The sequence below is a fragment of the Trachypithecus francoisi genome, unplaced genomic scaffold (genome assembly GCF_009764315.1).
Source record: "Trachypithecus francoisi isolate TF-2019V2 unplaced genomic scaffold, Tfra_2.0 Lachesis_group7, whole genome shotgun sequence".
Taxonomy (NCBI): domain Eukaryota; kingdom Metazoa; phylum Chordata; class Mammalia; order Primates; family Cercopithecidae; genus Trachypithecus; species Trachypithecus francoisi.
Window position 1 is genome coordinate 28,505,839 of NW_022681472.1, and position 14,812 is coordinate 28,520,650.

Genomic DNA, 14,812 nt, shown 5'->3' on the forward strand with positions numbered 1-14,812 from the left:
GTTGTTGTTGTTGTTTTTGTTTTTTTTGGAGAAATGGGATCTTGCTGGTCTTGAGCTCCTGGCCTCAACAGATCCTCCTGCCTTGGCTTCCCAAAGCACTGGGATTATAGGCATGAGCCATCGTGCCCAGTCAAGAGACAATTCTTATGGAAAGAAAGGATTTTAAAAACTGAAATGTTTAGTCAGAGAGCTATTTTATGGCTATTAGGAGTTCCAGAAAAAGAGAACAGAAACAAAAAAAATGGAGAGAACGAAATTACCAGAAATAACATAATTTATCAACATATGAGATTGAATAAATAATACGATTTTCCAGATTTAAAATAACCACCAAGGGTCCAGTACAGTAAATAAAAATAAAACCACATGAGAGAACAGTATCATGACATTTCAGATGACTAGAGATAAACGGAAAATTGTAAAACCTCCCAGACAGGTAAAAAAAAAAAAAAAAAAAAAAAAAGCTTCCAAACAAATGATTAAAAACTATAAATGCATCAGATCTCTCTATAGTATTCCTAGAAGCTAAAAGACAAAAAGCAGTATCTTCCAGCAATTTCTACTTGTGCATACTGTACTCAAACTATCATTTCAATGGAAAGGGAGAATTATTGCATTTTTAGGCAAGAATAGTTACCTCCCATATGGAGAGTCAGACCCTGGAGAAAAAGGCACTGTTGGTTGCCTTTTTCTGCCTCAGTTCTCCTCCAGGCCAAAGCCTGATATCCACCCCCACATCTCTCACCCCCAGTATCTACAGCCATATGCTTCAGGAGACTCTGAACTCCCCCAGCTCCAGCTCCAGAGGTAAATCATGATTGGTCTCTTTCTTTTCTTTCTTTTTTTTTTTTTTTTTAAAAGACAGGGCTCACTGTGTAATCCCAGCTACTCGGGAGGCTAGGCAGGAGAATTGCTTGAACCCCGGAGGCAGAGGTTGCAGTGAGCCAAGATCACACCACTGCACTCCAGCTTGGGAAACAAGAGCGAAACTCTGTCTCTAAATAAATAAATAAAATAAAAATAAATTAAATTAAATCCCAAAGACAGGGCTCACTATGTTGACCAAGCCAGTCTGGAACTCCTGGCCTCAAGCAATCCTCCCACCTCGGCCTCCCAAAGTGCTAGGACTATAGATGTGAGCCACCACACCCAGCCCGTGATTATGCTCTAAGTCAACCTTGGTGATCCCATTCCCCTTGAGGTAGAGTTGGCTAAGGCATAAGCATGTGACCCTCTTCTGGTCAATGAGAGGTAGAGGAAGTTGGCTGGGGTCTCCTGTGAGAATTTCTTTTCAAATTAAAGTTATGTGGCTTAGGTCAGGTTTAACACCAAGATGGGAATTTGTGTGCAAATAATTTATCATGGAAATGGTCCCAGATGTGACAAGAGAGGGAATGTAGGAAGCAGGACAGCAAAGGGGAGGAGACCAAGCAAAGGTGACTCTCCCTGATTCCACAGAAGTCTGAAAGTGTACATTTCACCACAGAACTGTCCCATGAAGGCAAAGGAGCTAGACTTCATACTCCTGCCCCACCGGTCATTGGTCAGGGGCCTCCCGGTGGAAGACAATGCCCAAGCATATCTTCTGTGCTCTTGCTAGCTAAGAAGCTCCAGTAGCCCAAGGGTAGTTCTAATAGCAATAGGAGTTGATTATCAGAAGCAAAAAGGAGGAACAGCTACACAAATAGTTGAAAAGAAGAAAAGAAAGAAAAAGATTCAAGGGGTCCTGGGTGGAATGCCAATATTTTCTTCTACAGCAGTGGTCCCCAGCCTTTTAGCACCAGAGAGTGGTTTCGTGGAAGACAATTTTTCCACAGACTGGTGTGGTGGGGAATGGTTTCGGGATGATTCAAGCACATTACATTTATTGTGCACTTTATTTCTGTTATTATTACATTGTAATATATAATGAAATAATTATACAACTCAGCATAATGTAAAATCAGTGGAATCCCTGACCTTTTTTTCCTGCAACTAGATGGTCCCTTCTAGGGGTGATGAGAGACAGTGACAACCATCAGGTATTAGATTCTCATGAGGAGCACAAAACCTAGATGCTCTGCATGTGAAGTTCACAACAGGGTTCACACTTACGATGGTTGAGTGTCAACTTGATTGTATTGAAGGATGCAAACTATTGTTCCTGGGTGTCTATGAGGGTGTTGCCAAAGGAGATTAACATTTGAGTCAGTGGACTGGGAGAGGCAGACTCACCCTCAATGTGAGAGAGCACAATCTAATCAACTGCCAGCTCAGCTAGAGCAAAGCAGACGTGCTGAGTCTTCCGGCCTTCATTTTTCTCCCATGCTGGATGCTCCCTGCCCTCAAACAACTTCAGCTTTTGGACTCTTGGACTTACACCAGTGATTTGCCAGCATCTCTCGGGCCTTTGGCCACAGACAAAGGCTGCATTTTTTACTTCCTACTTTTGAGGTTTTGGGACTCAGACAGGCTTCCTTGCTCCTCAGCTTGCAGATGGCCTACTATGGGACTTCATCTTGCGATTGCATGAGTCAATACTCCTTAATAAACTCCCCTTCATATATACTGTGTGTGTGTATGTGTGTGTATGTGTGTGTGTGTGTATATATATATATATTAGTTCTGTCCCTCTAGAGGATGCTGACTAATATAGCACTTCTATGAGAATCTAATGCCACACTGATCTGACAGGAGGTGGAGCTCAGGTGGTAATCAAGTGATGGGGAATGGCTGTAAATACAGATGAAGCTTTGCTCACTCATCTCCTGCTGTTCAGGCCCCGTTCCTAATAGGCCACAGACCTGTACTAGTCCATAGCCTGGGGGTTGAGAACTCCTGTTCTATAGGATGCAAGAGGAGTTCTCTCTGGCCAATCTTCTTATACCATGAATGGGGGGCATTCAAAAAGAAGGCAGGAATGCGGCCGGGTGCGGTGGCTCAAGCCTGTAATCCCAGCACTTTGGGAGGCCGAGACGGGCGGATCACGAGGTCAGGAGATCGAGACCATCCTGGCTAACACGGTGAAACCCCGTCTCTACTAAAAAATACAAAAAAACTAGCCAGGCGACGTGGCGGGCGCCTGTAGTCCCAGCTACTTGGGAGGCTGAGGCAGGAGAATGGCGTAAACCCAGGAGGCGGGGCTTGCAGTGAGCTGAGATCCGGCCATTGCACTCCAGCCTGGGCAGCAGAGTGAGACTCCGTGTCAAAAAAAAAAAAAAAAAAAAAAAAGAAGGCAGGAAAGCACTGAGTAGGGTAGAGTGGAGAGATGAAAAAACCCTGGGTCTTTGATGATGTTGCTGAGCCAATGATTGACCTACATTGGCGGTGTCCCACACCCAGCCTTCTTGTTATACAGTATAATACATTCTCCTTGTGATTTGAGCTATTGTAAATGAGGTTTTCTGCTATTTTCAACCAAAATCATGCTAAATGATACAAGGAGAGAGGTAAATTATCTATGATAGAAGAGAGAATAGTCATAAGTAAAAATAAAAGCAGTCCTGATGCAGAGTGAGCATTGAAAGGATCCTTCTGGGAGGTGGAGGAGAATACTAGTCGGGTATGGGGTGCCAGTTGGTACCACCTTGGCCTTTTCCACCAAGGCACCCTCTGAAAGGGTGGCTCCGTGCTCCTTAGCTCCCTCTGATAGACTTAGTTCCAACAGATTCCACATTGGTGCTCTGTGGAGAGCAAATAGAGAAAACTGAGAGTTCGAAATTAGCAGAAATTTTTAAGGCCAGAAAAGCAAATATAATATGCCATGGTCACAAATGTTACTTGTATTTGCACAGTAGCTTTCAAATCTTCAGGTTCAAACCTTCAGGCTTCAGGGATCTCAGGCCTCCACCCCGTTTTGTGTTTAGCCCTTTGGCATATTGGGGTTACATGTGGACTTGTAAGAAAGAATTTTACAGATTAAAGAAAAAGATTGAAAAATCTTTGCATTATACTATGTAGTCTATTGTTTAATGAAATATTTCATTGCATGATGACCTCTACTGGCAGAATAAATGCATCACCACAGCTGACAAAATAAGACAATTTAGTCTGTTTAGTCAAGGAATTGGCTAATATGGAAAGACAATGCTAGCCAAATATGTTACTGAGAATTGTTAAGGCCCAGGTGTACTCTCAATACGTTTATTTTCAAAAAGATTTTGTAAAATATTTCAAACATATGAGATATAGAGGATAATATAATAAATACATACCTGCCACCTAAACTTAACAAGTCTTAACATTTTGTCTTATTTATCCAGAGTTTTAAAATTAGTTAATTATTTATTTATTTTAGAGACAGGGTCTCATTCTGTCACCCAGGCTGGACTGCAGTGGTGTGATCATAACCCACTGTAACCCAGAACTCCTGAGGTCAAGCAATCCTCCTGCCTCAGCCTCCCAAGTAGATAGGACCAACATCTTTTTTATTTTTTATTTATTTATTTATTTATTTATTTTGAGACAGAGTCTCACTCTGTCACCCAGGCTGGAGTGCAGTGGCGCAATCTCTGCTCACTGCAACCTCCACCTCCCAGGTTCAAGGGATTCTCCTGTCTCAGCCTCCCGAGTAGCTGGGACTACAGGCACCTGCCACCATGCCTGGCTGCTAATTTTTGTATTTTTAGTAGAAACGGGATTTCACCATAGTGGCCAGGCTCGTCTCAAACTCCTGACCTTGTGATCTGCCCACCTTGGCCTCTCAAAGTGCTGGTATTACAGGCGTGAGCCACCATGCCCAGCCTCCAACATCTTTTTTAAAAAATAAGACAGTTACATATATGTTAAGCCCTTACACCCTGACTTCCTGAAAAGGGCCCCTTTATCACCTCTCCTAGGTCATTGCTTAGCTGGATGGGGTGACTCACACCTGTAATCCCAGCACTTTGGGAGGCTGAGGTTGGAGGATCACTTGAGCCCAGGAGTTCAAGGCCAACCTGGGCAACATAGTAAGAAACCATCTCTACGAAATAATAATAATAATTAGCTGGGCATAGTGGTGTGCATCTATAGTCCCAGCTGCTTGGGAGGCTAAGACAGGAGGATTACTTGAGCCAGGAAGTGGAGGCTGCAGTGAGCTATGATCATGCCACTGCACTCCAGCCTGGGCAACAGAGCAAGACCCTGTCTCAAAAAAAAAAAAAAGAAAGAAAACCAAAAAACAAAAAAACAGGCAGCACTGCTTGTTCTTCATCTTTCCCATAAATCTTTTCCCAAGCTTCTTCTTCATATGTATTCATACAGAATATAGGATATTGTGTTGCAAGCTTTAAGTTTTTATATAAATGAAATAACATATATATAATTACAAATTTTACAATTTTTTGCTGGTTGAATTGGCCCATTATTGAGACCATGTTCCCCTTCCCCAGGGCAAAAAACAAAACCCTGAGATTTAAACTGATGGAGAGTGCTGGGCCTGTTGGCTCACACCTGTAATACCAGTCCTTTGGGAGTCAGAACGGGGAGGATTGCTTGAGTCTAGTTCAAGACCAGCACAGGCAACATGACGAGACCCTGTCTCTTAAAATAAATAAATAATAAACAGCTAGGGAAAATATGTCCCTTCATAATAGAGGTAGGGGCCGGGCGCAGTGGCTCATGCCTGTAATCCCAACACTTGGGGAGGCTGAGGCAAGCAGATCACTTGAGGTCAGGAGTTTGAGACCAGCCTAGTCAACATGGTGAAACCCAGCCCCTCTACTTAAAAAAATACAAAAATTAGCCAGGCATGATGGCAGGTGCCTGTGATCTCATCTACTCAGGAGGATGAGGCAGGAGAATCGCTTGAATCTGGGAGATGGAGGTTGCAGTGAGCCGAGATCGCCAAGATTGTGCCACTGCTCTCCAGCTTGGGTGACAGAGTGAGACTCCGTCTCAAAAAAAAGAAAACAAAACAAACAAACAAAAAAGCAACAACAACAACAAAAAAACCATAATAGAAGTAAGTAAGATAAAGTTATCAAAAGAGATCAGGTACAAAAATATTTGAAAACCAGGACAATGAAAACTAGCAGTAGCTGATGTTGAGCACTTATAAGTGCTTCCTTTAAATCACTGAATCCTCCCAGCAACTCTATACAATATCTTCTATCATGACCTTCATTTTACAAAGAAGGAAACCAAAACAAAGAGGATGCTAGCTTGTCTAAGGTCACATATCTGAGTAGCGGGACCTGCGGTCTGACTCCCTGCTCTGAATGTGATGTGATATGTAGATGAAGCCCCGTGAAGAATTCTACGCACCACGAGAAGCACGCCTATAAACCAATCACTTACTGCTGCTGATGCACTTGAACTCTACAATGCCCCTTCCTTGTGGCTTTCTAAGACCCCTAGCCAGGCTCTTGAGGGGGCTGAGAGTGGTCCTCTTGTCTCTTTTCAGAGATTTAACTGGCAAGAACTTGAGCATCCTCTTACACACAAAACTTCGTTGTCCCTTGGCATCAGAAGCTATTAATAAGATTTGTTCCTGATTCCAACAACTGTGACCTGAGACAAGTTAAAAATATTTTTTCTGGATCGTGAACCTTCTCTAAAATAAGACAAAATATTATCCTTTTCCATCTGAAATAATCTTGTTGTGATGAAGAATAATTTATCATGCTGTGACATCCTAAGTCATTAAATGGGAGGATCTGGCAGCCCTGCTTCATACACCCACGCACTTATCTGCAAAAGTTTATATGCATGAGAGCTTCTGGCTTTAAGACTTTGGCAGAAAGAGGAGATGGATCTCCAGGCCTAAGGAACAGAGACGAGGAGGAACATGAACTCTGGCTAATGTCTACTCCCCTTGGGGAGACCTTACTGGGAGAGAAGAGAATAATGTGGAACAGGAGTGTCTGGTTTCAAGTTGTGGGCCCCTAACTTACTAACTAGCTTTCTCACTTTCCAACCTCAGGTGATTTAATAACCCTCTCTGTGCTGCAGGTTCATCCTCTACAAAATTATAAGATAATATTAACATCTACCTAATAAACTTGCTATGAAGATTAAATGAGTTAATACATATGGCACAGTTAGAAAGTTGCTGGCACCCGGCCAGGCACTTTGGGAGGCCGAGGTGGGAGGATAACCTGAGGTTGGGAGTTTGAGACCAGCCTGACCAACATAGAGAAATCCCATCTTTACTAAGAATACAAAATTAGCCAGGCGTGGTGGCACATGCCTGTAATCCCAGCTACTTGGGAACCTAAGGCAGGAGAATCACTTGAACCTGGGAGGTGGAGATTGTGGTGAGCCGAGAAGGTGCCATTGCACTCCAGCCTGAGTAACAAGAGCGAAACTCTGTCTTAAAAAAAAAAGAAAAAAGAGAGAGAGAGAAAGTTGCTGGCACCTATTATAAATGCAATAAATGTTAAGTATGTGGTATGGTCTGAATTCATATTTTGGAACAGAATATCCAACGTGATATATTAAGAGTTAGGGCCGGCCAGGCGCCATGGCTCAGGCTTGTAATCTCAGCACTTTGGGAGGCCAAAGCAGGTGGATCACGAGGTCAGGAGATCGAGACCATCCTGGCTAACATGGTGAAATCCCATCCCTACTAAAAATACAAAAATATCAGCCGGGCGTGGTGGCGGGCTCCTGTAGTCCCAACAACTCGGGAGGCTGAGGCAGGAGAACGGCGTGAACCCGGGAGGCGGAGCTTGCAGTGAGCCGAGACTGCGCCACTGCGCTCCAGCCTGGGCGACAGAGCAAGACCCCGTCTCAAAAAAAAAAAAGAGTTAGGGCCTTTTGTGAACTGATTAAGTTATGAGAACATCACCCCAGTGTATGGAATTAGTGACCTTATAAAAGAGGTTGGGCTGGTTACAGTGGCTTATGCCTATAATCCCAGCTATTGGGAAGGCTGAGGAAGTAGGATCACTTGAGCCCAGGAGTTTGTGACCAGTCTAGGAAACATAGAAAGACCCTGTTCTATTTTTTAAAAAGGAAAAAAAAAAAAAAAGATTGAAGGGAACTGCCTTGCCCCTTTTGCCAATTAAAAACACCAAAAGAAAATACCCTCTTGGAAAAACAGAACAGGCTGTCACCAGACATCTCAACAATCAGTGCCTTGATCTTAGACTTTCCAGCCTCCAGAACTCTGAGCAATACATTTTTGTTGTTTATGAATGGCCTAGTCTGTGGCATTTTGTTATAGCAGTTCAATTAGACTAAAACAGTGTGGTTGATACGATCATTATCATCATTAGTATCTGGCTCAGGTGACTTGGTCTGCCCTCCTACTGAGAAAGGGGGCAAAGATAGAAACTGAACGGTCTGTTTTTTTGTGGATAAACAGCAAATCTGAGAGTACTGTTGAGTTCTTTTTTTTTTTTTTTTTTGAGGCAGAGTCTCGCTCTGTCGCCCAGGCTGGAGTGCAGTGGCCGGATCTCAGCTCACTGCAAGCTCCGCCTCCCGGATTTACGCCATTCTCCTGCCTCAGCCTCCCGAGTAGCTGGGACTACAGGCGCCCGCCACCTAGCCCGGCTAGTTTTTGTGTTTTTAGTAGAGACAAGGTTTCACCGTGTTAGCCAAGATGGTCTCGATCTCCTGACCTCGTGATCCGCCCGTCTCGGCCTCCCAAAGTGCTGGGATTACAGGCTTGAGCCACCACGCCCGGCCCTGTTGAGTTCTGAATAGCTGATGTTTTGAAATCTATAAGGAATTTCACTGATAAAAATGTTTTCTACTCTTTATCAATTTTCTTCTAGTCATGTCTAAGAAGAATGTAACATAGATTCATTCAATATCAACTGAATGTCCACCACATGATAAGCAATATTCTAGCCATGGGGATACAGTAGTGGACAACACAGACAAAATGCCTTCCTTAGCGTATCTTGTTCTTTAATGAGACTGACAAAGAGACAACTAAAATACCATCAGTTAGTGAAACATGCTACATAGAGTACTGCAGATAGAAAATATTTAAACAGAGTAGTCAAAGAAATTATCTCTGAAGAAAGGTGATATTTGAATGAAATGGGTTGGCAGGGAGCAATACAAATATGTGAGAAAACAACCAAGTCAAAGCAAGTGCAACGACCCTGGAACAGGAACAAGCTTAACCTATTTAAGGAAGAGCAAGAAGGCCAGAATAGCTATAGCAGTGGTGGCAACAGACAGAATTTTTAATAGATATGGTTAAAAACTAGGTAGGGAAAATATCATGTAAGGCCTTGTAGTCTTTAATAAAGAGTTTGGGTTTTATTCTAAAAATGATCACATATCATGGTAGGTTTCGAGGAGGCGAATGACAAGTTGTGATTTACATTTTAGAAAAGCCATTCAGATTATTGTGTAGAAAATCGCTGGGTGCAGTGACTCATGCCTATAATCCTAGCACTTTGGGAGGCTGAGGCAGGTGGATCACCTGAGGTCAGGAGTTCGAGACCAGCCTGGCCAACATGGTTAAATCCCCATCTCTACTAAAAATACAAAAATTAGCCAGGTGTGGTGGCAGGTGCCTGTAATCCCAGCTACTCGGGAGACTGAAGCTGGAGAATTGCTTGAACCCAGGTTGCAGTGAGCCGAGATTGTGCCACTGCACTACAGCCTGTGTGACAGAGTGAGACTCTGGCTCAAAAAGAAAATAAAAATCGACCATGGCAGGGCAAGAGTGGAAGCAAGGAGAGCCATTGTGAGAGCTATGTGGGCCACATGAGACATGAGGGTCACTTGGCTGAGGGTGGAGTTGCAGATCATGGTAAATAGTCAGATTATAGACCTATTTTGAAAGTAGAGCTGACCAAAGCTGTTGAAGGACTAGATCTGATGTGTGAGATTAAAAAAAAGAATCAAAGATGAAATTTGTGTCTTTGACCCAATTAATTGGCTAAGTGAATGGCGGTGCCATTGACTGAGATGGGAAAGATGAGGTAAGGTCTAGTTCAGTGGTGTCCGATCATTTTGCTTCCCTGGGCCACGTTGGAAGAACTGTCTTGGGCCACACATAAAATACAATAACACTAACAATAGCTGATAAGCTTTAAAAAAACACAAAATAATCTCATATGTTTTAACAAGGTTTATGAATTTGTGTTGGGCCGCACTCAAAGCTGTCCTGGGCTGCATGCCACCCACAGGCTGCGGGTTGGACAAGCTTGGTCTAGTTTGATACAGTATGGGTTATATTTGGACTTGTCAATTTTAGATGCACAATAATCCAAGCAGTGATGTGGGGGTGCTCAGCAGAAATTTTAGAGAGGGAGGTTTATGTTTGGGACTCAACAGGATCTACCTGATATTAAACACAGACAGTAGATAAGATCAACTAGAGAATGAAGTTCAAAGGCTGAGGTTAAGGACACTACAACATTTAGAGTTTAGCAAGAAGACGTATAGTCAGCAAGGAATACTAAGAAGTTGCTAGTGAGGTATGAAGAATACCAGCAAAGGATGTTATCCTGTAAGTCAAATAAAGAAAACGCATCCAGGAGGAGGGCGTGATCAAATGGGTCAAGTGATCTGAGTCTTCTATAATCTTTAGATATCATGGAATAAACTTAATAACTGTTATCTGCATATATTTGCCTAGTAGTTTACAGCAGCATTTCTCAAAGTGTGTTTGTTGATATTGAAGGAAATCAAAATATTTTACCCCACAATATATTTCTTTGACATATTTTGAAATGGCTACCACCTGGGCAGCAAATAGAACTGGCCTTGCAAAACTCTTTTGTGGGGAAAATATGCATCTGTAGAGAATTTCCATTAATGACTCCATGCCCCCTCCCCTTTCTATGCCTTTCTTGAATTCAGGAGAGGTTGAGTGTCAGACCCTTTTAAAAGTCTGAAAAGAAACATTTACCATCTATTCTCTCCAAGGGAGGCTTCATCTACATAACAAGGCCACCTTTGCTAGCCAAGCTTGTTACTTTCTCCCTCATCACCCGCTGATTTATCAACATAACCTGTTTCTGGCCACCCTCTGAGTCTGCATTCTTTACTGTGGCTCAGGATGTTGTGTCTTCATTCTTAAGGCTCCCATGTACACACATTAAATAAATTTGTATGCCTTTTCTTCTGTTAATCAATCTGCCTTATGTTAGTTTTTCAGTGAAGCTTTGAGTGATCAAGAACTTATGGTTCCCAGAGTATGATAATTATATAAGACATTCTGAAAAAAAAAAAAAAAGGAGTGCAGTGATCAATTATGGGACATGTTTCATTCAGAAATTCATGATCCACATTAGTGTATTTAAAGCTCTGAGAAGTCCATAAAAAAGAAAACTTCTACCTTTTAAAAACAGGAATTCCCCAAATTGTTTTTTCCTAAAAATCAGATTGAGGATAACCTACAAGCAGGAAAATCCAAAGATTTTAGGTGTATAATTCTGAGTTTTTACACAATCTGGTTTTTACACAAAAAACCACCACTGCAATCCCAATTGTTTTTAAGTCACAAATCATGTCATCTGTCAATGGCTCTAGTTCCACTTTAAAAATGCTGCCAGTTTACAGAGCCCTTTCCGATGTATTTTTCCATTTAACTCTGATGTCAACTCTCTGAGTTTGGAACTATTATTTCCAATAAGACAGATAAAGAAAGAGGCATAGAGAGGTACAGAATCATTCCCACTGTCATGTGCGTCCATGTGAAGAGACCACCAAACAGGTTTTGTGTGAGCAATAAAGCTTTTTAATCACCTGGGTGCAGGCGGGCTGAATTCAAAAAGAGAGTCAGCGAAGGGAGATAAGGGTGGGGCTGTTTTATAGGATTTGGGTAGGTAAAGAAAAATTACAGTCAAAGGGGGGTTGTTCTCTGGCGGGCAGGAGTGGGAGTCACAAGGAGGTGCTCAGTGGGGGAGCATTTTGAGCCAGGATGAGCCAGACACAAGATAATGTCATCACTTAAGGCAAAGACTGGCCATTTTCACTTCTTTTGTGGTGGAATGTCATCAGTTAAGGCAGGGCAGGGTATTTTCACTTCTTTTGTGATTCTTCAGTTCCTTCAGGCCATCTGGGCATATACGTGCAAGTCACAGGGGATGCGGACGTGCCAAGTCACAGGCGTATATGTGCAAGTCACAGGGGATGCGATGGCTTGGCTTGGGCTCAGAGGCCTGACATCCACAAACACACAAAGCCACGCAGTGAAAGAGGTAGATTAAATGCAAACATTCAGATGAGTTAGATTTTCACTTGGTATAGTGGAAAGACAACACTGGATAAGACTATAAACAACCACAACTATTTATTGAGTCCTTAAACCATCAAACACCTCTTTAAAGTAGGTGTTGTTATTCTTACCTTACAAATGAGAACATGGGGTAAAGTGTCCAATCAATTTCCTCAGGGATAAAGAGAAATTGGTGGAGAAAGAATTCAAACTTAGGCCAGGCACAGTGGCTCATGCCTGTAATCCCAGCACTTTGGGAGGCTGAGGCAGGAGAATCACTTGAGGTCAGGAGTTCGAGACCAGCTTGGTCAACACGGTGAAACCCCCTCTCTACTAAAAATACAAAAATCAGCTGGGCATGGTGAGGGGAGCCTATAATCCCAGCTACTTGGGAGGCCAAGGCAGGAGAATCAGTTGAACCGGGAGGTGGAGGTTGCAGTGAGACAAGATGGCATCACTGCACTCCAATCTGGGCAATAGACCAAGACCTAGTCAAGAAAGAAAGAAAAGAGAAGAGAAGAGAAAAGAAGAGAAAAAAGAAAGAGAGGGGGAAGGAAGGAAGGAAGGAAGGAAGGAAGGAAGGAAGGGGAGAAAGAAAGAAAGAAAGAAAGAAGGCCGGGCGCGGTGGCTCAAGCCTGTAATCTCAGCACTTTGGGAAGCCGAGACGGGCAGATCACGAGGTCAGGAGATCGAGATCATCCTGGCTAACACGGTGAAACCCCGTCTCTACTAAAAATACAAAAAAAAAAAACTAGCCGGGCGAGGTGGCGGGTGCCTGTAGTCCCAGCTACTAGGGAGGCTGAGGCAGGAGAATGGCGTAAACCCGGGAGGCGGAGCTTGCAGTGAGCTGAGATCCGGCCACTGCACTCCAGCCTGGGCGACAGAGCAAGACTTCGTCTCAAAAAAAAGAAAGAAAGAAAGAAAGAAAGGGAAGGAAGGGAGGGAGGGAGGGAGGAAGGAAGGAAGGAAGGAAGGAAGGAAGGAAGGAAGGAAGGAAGGAAGGAAGGAAGGGAGGGAAAGATTGATTCAAACCTAGAACTCTGACTCCAGAGCCTGAAATCCTAACTGCATGGGACTGTGCTGTCCAGTATGATAGCCACTAGTCATACTTGGCTATTTGAGCACTCCAAATGTGGCTACTCCAATCTGATACGTGTGTAAGTGTAAAATACACACAGGATTTTAAAAACTGTTTTTTTAAGTGAAATATCCAAGTTTTAAAATTACATGTTGAAATAATAGTTTGGATATATTTATAATATTAAAATTAATTTCACCTTTTTCTTTCTATGCTTTTTAATGTGGCTCCTAGAAAATTAAAAATTACATATATGTGGCTCGTATGCTGCTTTAAAAAGTAGAGGCTGTTCATGGTTTTCTTTCTTAGTGCTGTCAAGGTCAAGGTGCTTCCTGTTATTTCTCTATTCAAGGGTAGAAAACATCACCAGGGTGCACTGTTTTATTGGGCATTGATTTATTTCCAGGGGGTAGAAACGGGATTCTTCCCCTAGGTCCCCAGCTGTTTGTATTCATATTCTTTTACTCACACACAATGTTATTGCTTTTGCTTTTGGAATATGTGTTTTATTAAAAATATTGGCTAACCAAGGACTTGATAACGGCATACACTGGAAGGTTTTTTGTTTTCTGTTTGTTTGTTTGTTTGTTTGCTTTTTGAGATGGAGTTTCGCTCTGGTTACTCAGGCTGGAGAGCAATGGTGCAATCTCAGCTCACCCCAACCTCCGCCTCCCGAATTCAAGAGATTCTCCTGCCTCAGTCTCCCGGGTAGCTGTGATTACAGACAGGTGCCACCACACCCAGCTAATTTTGTAGTTTTAGTAAAGACGGGGTTTCTCCGTGTTAGTCAGGCTGGTCTTGAATTCCCGACCTCAGGTGATCTGCCCACCCTGGCCTCCCAAAGCGCTGGGATTACAGGCGTTAGCCATCGCACCTGGCCTTGGGTTTTTTTTGTTTTTGTTTTTTTACAAAACAACCAAACAAAATGACCATGGAGACTCAGTCCTGGGTTCCAGTTTTCAACGAACTGCATTTTCTTGCAGAGTGAGCCCGCACCACCACAGTGCCTATATTCTGTCAGACTCAGGCTACACGCGGGTCCTGTAATGCATGAAACAACTTTAAAAAATCTCAAGGGGTCACAAAGATCTTTTAAATATGTTAAAAGCTCTAAATGATTAGAACTGCCTAAAATAATGTTTCTCTTCCTGAAACCTGCTTTGTTTTAAACTCAAAACATTCCTTCAGTCCTTGGGCATTACTTTATTGATTCCGAAAAGGGAGGAAGTCTTCACGAGTAGGAGTGTGTTTCTTTATCATTATTATTGTATTATGTCCACTACCTCAAAATGGGGTGGTTCATTTTATTTGTATGGTTTGGTAGCTAGCAACCCTGGTTCTATATTGGGATCACCTAGAGATACTTTGAAAAACACATATGCTTGAGCCTTGCCCTTAGAAATTCTGATTTAGTGAATATGAAGTATAACTCAGCCAACTGAGAACATGTAACGTGTGGTCGAGGTTGAGAACTATTTATAAGGATAGCAAAACTAGTGTTTTAGGCCCCGTAAAATTTACTTTAAAAAAATCAGTTTATACCCAGGTATCTCCCCTCTGCATCTCTGTTCAAACCTTTTTAATGAAATCCCTCTGGCTTAGACACTCTCCCTGTGAAACCGTCTTTGCAAAAATCATAACTG